The sequence below is a fragment of the Mytilus galloprovincialis genome, chromosome 14, assembly GCF_965363235.1.
Source record: "Mytilus galloprovincialis chromosome 14, xbMytGall1.hap1.1, whole genome shotgun sequence".
Lineage (NCBI taxonomy): Eukaryota > Metazoa > Mollusca > Bivalvia > Mytilida > Mytilidae > Mytilus > Mytilus galloprovincialis.
Genome location: NC_134851.1, coordinates 32,260,170 through 32,267,243, shown reverse-complemented (window position 1 = coordinate 32,267,243; position 7,074 = coordinate 32,260,170). Strand labels below are relative to the sequence as shown.

The 7,074-nt window shown below is 30.9% G+C and overlaps 1 long non-coding RNA gene across 1 annotated transcript; it reads left to right on the top strand.

Moving 5' to 3' along the window:
- The first annotated feature begins 1,097 nt into the window (after window positions 1-1,097).
- Window positions 1,098-5,950, top strand: LOC143058302 (uncharacterized). Its single transcript, XR_012972992.1, has 3 exons — window positions 1,098-1,240; window positions 4,675-4,828; window positions 5,605-5,950. It is a non-coding gene; the product is annotated as an uncharacterized LOC143058302 (long non-coding RNA).
- Window positions 5,951-7,074: the final 1,124 nt, after the last annotated feature.

Here is a 7,074-nt window from a genome sequence, read left to right as displayed (position 1 = left end):
GGATAGAAAACAAGCTTTATGCGAGCTATTACACCTGTTTCGAGCCGAGTACAAATACAGCTGATATTTAAAGATCCTAAACAGTTATTGTCTTTATCCTGCAATTAATTCTGTATATTATTTGTGTTTTGAAAGACAAAAAACACATGTTTTGCATTTATTTTCGATTTGAAATCCTTTAGGCCCGTGTAGTTATATGATACAGTAATCACACGTTCAGCTGACGACGGGTTCGCAAAAAAAGAATCTCGAATGGTCAACAATAATACATTGATCAAGGTGAATAATTATCTATTTTAACATAACAACTAATTTCAACAGTAAAAACAAAACACAAAACTGTCCAATCTGAAACAGGAGTGTACTTGTTGTCCTACGCTTCAGACTCGACATTCACATGCATGCTGAAATTGTTATGGTAATATTTTCTTACACAATCATACACATTCAAGTTTTGCTATCGATAGTCGTCATCGTAGCAAAGACTGCTGTTCATGTGTGTACATTAAGTTATAAGAAAATTGTTGTGATTCTTTCGGCTCTAAAGAAATGTTTGAAAACAAACAGAACGTATGAAAGTAATCGTTAATTCGCAATTAATACGTGATTGGGATGCGACTGCAATACACATTCTGAGGTCACGTAGGTTCATACAATACTCAGTCCGGCAGTGGGCGAAGCTTAAGCGATATCTGTATAGTATACAGATACAGCATAGCGATATATGTAGGACTGTATCTGTATTGTAGAACACCCAATTGCAGAATAAATGATTAACTCTAACACTTCATTTATCTATATAAAAAGCCTAAACAGAACAAGGATCCAAAAAAACTTCAGCCCCTATAGATAAAGTATGAGGTCATCAATTTGTTACATCATCGATCGCAATACAGTAATTTTCAAAAATCGTTTTTAAAACCTATAATCTGCTGTTTTGTTAACCCGTACATACAACCTGTTACACTCATCTATTAGATTTTAAAAAATATTAAATATTCTGATTTGTTAAAGGATCGATGAATTACAATATTTCTTCTATGTAAGATTTAAACAGCTAATATACACTTCTTCTTATATTTGTACAGATTCATCTAATTACATAGGCTGTTTTGGGCATGATTATTTTGATGAAATTTTTCCACACCTTTATAATGGAAATGGATATCATCCTGAAATGGAAAACAGTAGATGCATACTTTACTGTAAGGGAAAGGGCTACAATTATGCCGGTACGGCGGTATGTAAAATAATCACATAATTGAATTTATGTATTCTCAAATTTTTTTTACCTACATTTGAAATGAAACAATTTCCGGTTCCTACAAGTCAAAAGCTACTAATCAGCAACATTTTAACTCTTAACAAAAACAAAAGAAATATCCAATAATCATCACTACATTGCTAACTCTGTTTTTAAACTTTTTTAACATATTTTCAGGTGATATGGGAGTCTAAATTAAAAATGATAACATTTGTTCATACTTTGCCAAAATGTAGTATATTTTGATATATGTTCAAAAATATTATTGAAATGCTAGGTCACCGCGCATTTTCTCAAGCTACAGGTTGTGAAAACATGACACATTGTTTATGTATTATACACGAAGAAGCACCATTATGTATTGAGATGCTAAACTATATTTATTAATGATAAAAATGTAAAAATAAATCCGAGCAGGAAGCTTTTAGTAAATGCTGTTAGAATATCAAAAGAAAAGATAGGGTCACTCTGCGTTTTTTGTCTGACTAAAATACAAAAGAGCAAAATTCCATCTAGATTCCTTCAGACAATGTACTATTTCAGAGTTACTTTCCCGTTAAATGCCAATTTACAAATATTGCAAATCAAACAGATTTAATCAATACTTGTTAAACCATTAATATTTATAAGTTATAATCTTAAAATGTTGTTCTTTTAAATGCACATTTGGCTAACTTGATTGAAAATATTGACCTCAGATTCTCTGGATTTTACAATCCCATATAGCGAAAGACACCCATATCACTTTAAAACTTCTTTCTAATTTATAACATTTTTTGGTATATGTTTTCAGAGGGAATCAGGTCCTAAATATTCTTTAAGTCATATAAATCGAGGTTTTTTTTGGTAATTTTGATGTTATCGAATTACTGAACCAAATAACTTGATGCAAATTAACATACTTTGTTTTTAATTTGAAGTTTTATATGACAATACATATTGGAATATAATTATGGAAAAAACACATAAAATTTTCAATTTTCCATGTCAGTTTTTGTTTACGTTAATATTGTCATTCAGGGATACAAATGTTTGGTGAGAGTAAACTACATTAAATGTTAATAAAAAGGCACAATATCAGTAAAACACATTATATGACATTGTACTCGTAGTGATGAATGTGAGTACGTAACATGATGTCTAATGACTGAAATAAAAAGTCAACAATACATATATAAAACCGTATATACAAATACTTCTTTTTGAATATAAAAAAAGATGTGGTTTGATTGTCAATGAGACTACTCTCACAAGAGACCAATATGACACAGAAATTAACAGCTCTATAGATATAGGAAGATGTGGTGTGAGTGCCAATGAGACAACTCTCCATACAAATAACAATTTAAAAAGTGAACCATTATAGGTTAAAGTACGGCCTTCAACACGGAGCCTTGGCTCACACCGAACAACAAGCTATAAAGGGCCCCAAAATTACTAGTGTAAAACCATTCAAACGGGAAAACCAACGGTCTAATCTATATAAAGAAAACGAGAAACGAGAAACACGTATATATTACATAAACAAACGACAACTACTGTACATCAGATTCCTGACTTAGGACAGGTGCAAACATTTGCAGCGGGATTAAACGTTTTAATGGATCCAAACCTTCTCCCTTTTTCTGAAACAATAGCATAACATCACAACAAAGAAAAACATACGATAAAATATCAAGTGACAGACTTAACTCAATCAAAAAAACGTATGATTAAACAATGAACGAATAAATTTGATCTGCGATATCTGAATACAAATGCACAGTTAATTAAATATTAGAGACAAACATTCATGACCAAAAAGCTAACACACAAGACATGACTGAGAAATATTTAACCAATCAATGTTCACTTTAGAAAAAAACCCGGTTTTTTTTTATAATCTTGAAGTTTATACAAATGTTGTAAGAATAAGTGAAAAATTGAAGATATTACAAATAATGAAAGCTGGTGTACAGACAAGATCCATATAAATAAAAAATAACAAAAAAGCATTATAAACAGTATCAACAGGTCGAATTAACAAGAAAATACGATTTGAGAGTACTCGCAGTTACTGACAGCTAGTTAAAAGCCAGAACCAATAAATAATAAAAAAATCATGCATCAGAGACTAAAATCGACTAAAACACATCACAGGGATTTAGTCTTTTAACGTCATTAATAGTCAAAGAAGACATGACTTGTGCAATGCCAAAAATAAATGTATCGACAGGTAGTAGTATAGTGAAGAGTGACTTCTATAGAAATAAAAGTTAACGTGTCTGTGTCTCTATACATCTCGCCTCAAAAGATAATGAAATTTAGTTATGTTTTAATTTGCTAATGACAATATCAATATTAGTGCCAATGTGAACTATATTCAGAGATCTTATTACAATATTGGTACGATAACCCTTACTTATAAGTTTGTTTAAAGGTTCGATGAGTTTACAAGGATCACATAGTGATTTCCTCGCTTTAAGTACAATATTACCAAAAAATTTAGGATGTGAAATACCATTTTTAATAAGCTTTCTACAGGTATAGCCAAATTTACTAATCAAATCTTTGTATCTATGAAAGAATTTAGTAAAAGTTTTAAGTAATTTATGATATCGAAATCCCTGACACAACAATTTACCAGTGATGCATTGATTACGTTCGTTAAAATCTATGACATCAGAACACACACGGGCAAACCGAACGAGTTGCGATATATAAACACCGTATGATGGAGCCAAAGGCACATCGCCGTCTAAAAAAGGAAAATTAACAATAGGAAATGAAAAATCGTCTCTTTTGTCGTAAATTTTAGTGTGAAGTTTCCCGTTTGAAATTGAAATGTCTAAATCTAGAAAAGGACAACTGCTGCTGTTTATGTTAGATTTAGTTAAAGTAAGTTCGTTTGGGTAAATTTCTGAAGTATATTTAGAGAACTCTGGATTATTCAACGAAAAAATATCATCCAGATAACGGTAGGTGTTTTTGAATGTATCAACCAAATGTAACAATGATGGGTCTTTACTGAGTTTGGTCATAAACTGAGATTCATAGCAATATAGAAATAAATCTGCTATTAAAGGGGCACAGTTGGTGCCCATAGGAATACCTACTACCTGACGATACACTTTATCGCCGAAACGTACATAAATGTTATCAAGCAGAAAGTTTAAAGCTATACATATTATTAGTAGCAAATGAAGTTACCTTCTCTCTTGAATTTATATCAGTATGTTTGTCTATATCCTTTCTACATGTATTTGGGTTTTGTCTAGAGCTCTAGACTGAACATCGACGAAGCTAGGCGTGATTTTTTATCTTTAAAATTTGCTAATCAGAAAATCCAGGATCTCTTCCGGTTTTAGTTATGGGATTTTGAAAGTTACTAGTACTAGCACATTCTTCAATGTATCTCTTAAATTCAACAGGATGAATTTATGTGCTATTGTGGAACCAATTCTTTCTTCAATGACACAAAGATTCGCACTGTGCCAAGCTCATACTGTAAATATCATTGTTCAGGTGATTCAACACAATTTTGTGGTGGTGGAGAATATTTCATTTTATCTGTGTATGAAACAGGTAATACTTAATAAGCTTTAGATATTCAAATATTTTAGACTCGAGCATCACTGAAGAGACATTGATTTTCGAAATGCGCATCTGGTGCAAAAAACATTGGTACCGTTTATATAAGTATACTGATATATGTATAAAAAAGAGTGTGCATGAGTTTAATCATTTCCGACAGGTTATTTGAGGAGGGTGTTAACGATCATTATATGCGGTTTAAAAATCCCCATGTTAAATATTTATTTTTCCCCGCATAAATGATATATATTTGCTAAACTAAGATTAAAGTTATTTCCGGATCTGACGTCACATTTTCATATCGTTATTCAAAGATTTAAAACTATATTCGACTTCCAATGTGACGTCATTTGTTGCAAAAAAAAAAAAGACGTCCAGTCGTATATATACTATAACAGTACATTTCAACATGTAAACCACATAATTAGTAATACCAACGATTAATAATGTATACTGTTACTTATCAGAATTGACTTTCAAGTTCAATGACGTTTGATTATAGATTCCATGTATCTGATTTAAGTTTACTTTATCATGCAAAACCAACAATGATGATATGTTTTGAAAAACAAACATGCAAAAAGTGTTTGATGCAGGAATATAATGTTATAAATTATGTGATTTTAAGTATCCTTTTTTATTAACAGCATAATTTGTCTTTCGCTTCAAAACCATGCAGATCATTTTTTAAAAATCGTCTAAATTTGGAAACAAATTTGAGTGCAACGACCGTGATAAATGAAATAATATTATTTCTTTTTTAATAGGGTTTCATTCTTTGAACATTCAAGATACCTTCTACGATGCATTTGCAAAAGACTATAAGTTAACAACACAGACTAGGAGAGTAATACGAATAAGCAGCGTGTCACACTGTGCAATGCATTGCTTATCCACCACTTCCTGCCGAGCTTTCGAAACGTGTATGGATACTGCTGAATGTAGATTGATATTTGACTATGAAACATTGTGCGATGGTATACAACATGAGGTTGGATACGTTATTTATATGTTGCACTAGATAGTAATTCAAATTTGGATGTAATACGTCTTCTGATTTGCTGCCAGTGCTTTGTTTATCAGCACATAGCCATATTTTTGTCATGTGACCGTGACGTCATGAACGTTTTTTCTTGTTGTAAACTATCTTTAAAATTGAATTTAGAATCAAATTATAATGAATGAATGTAATATTGTGTCTGTCTATTCGAAATAACATATAAATGTTTTATACAATTTAGAATAATCCGCTACTCGGATACCTAAGTGTGCACCACTTTTTTATGTTATTTTTTCATAGACCAAAAAATAGTAATTCCTTAAATTTCTTTCTTTCCTTGCATTAGAGTGAATGCTTCTAAAACCGTGATACAAGTATTCTTTTACTGTTCTATGTTCGTTTAAAAATTTATAGATGTTTTACTAGGATTTCGTATTTGTTTTGAATTTTCATGGCCATATTTTAGGTAAATACATGTACCACAGACACATGTATTTATATACATTATATTATTTTTGAGGTTTTTGTTATCCTTGTTATCCCTTTATTGACCCCTCAAGCACGAGGAGGGTGCACATAAACCAGGAAAACAAGTCTTGTTTTATTACAAATCGATATCAATTTTCGAACACAGAAAATCAGATCAAGGATTAATAAGTTAGACATACTGTAGAATTATAATGTTAGTGATGATAAAAATACAAAAAGATTCATGTTCTATGTCTTTCGGAATGAAAATTACTGAAGCTACTAACAAATTGTGCACTGTTAGAATTTTTGGTTTATGTTTTACTTGTCTTTACACATAGTAATTGTAATAAGTTTAATGATTAAAACTAGATAAACAATATTTTTAGAATTGTAAACTTCCATCAAAGATTATTAATAGGGATTCAGGGTCCAGTACTTGTATATCATATATCTCAGCGAATATGATATTCTACTACAACACTTATAATAGCATGCATTATATTTGTTTGCATTTCTCGATATTTGCACAGATAAAAAAAAACTTCATCATCGGATCCGTTACATAGTTACTATTTGAGTTTTCTCATTGTCTACTTTACTTTTCGAAACAGAAACATTCACACTGCCTATCCGTATGACATTAACATATCTCAACTAGGCAGGAGATTAACAGACATAAAAAGTAAAATATCATAACAAAATCACTGAACTCCGAAGAAAATTAAAAACAGAAGGTATCTTATGAAATGGCAAAATCAAATGATTA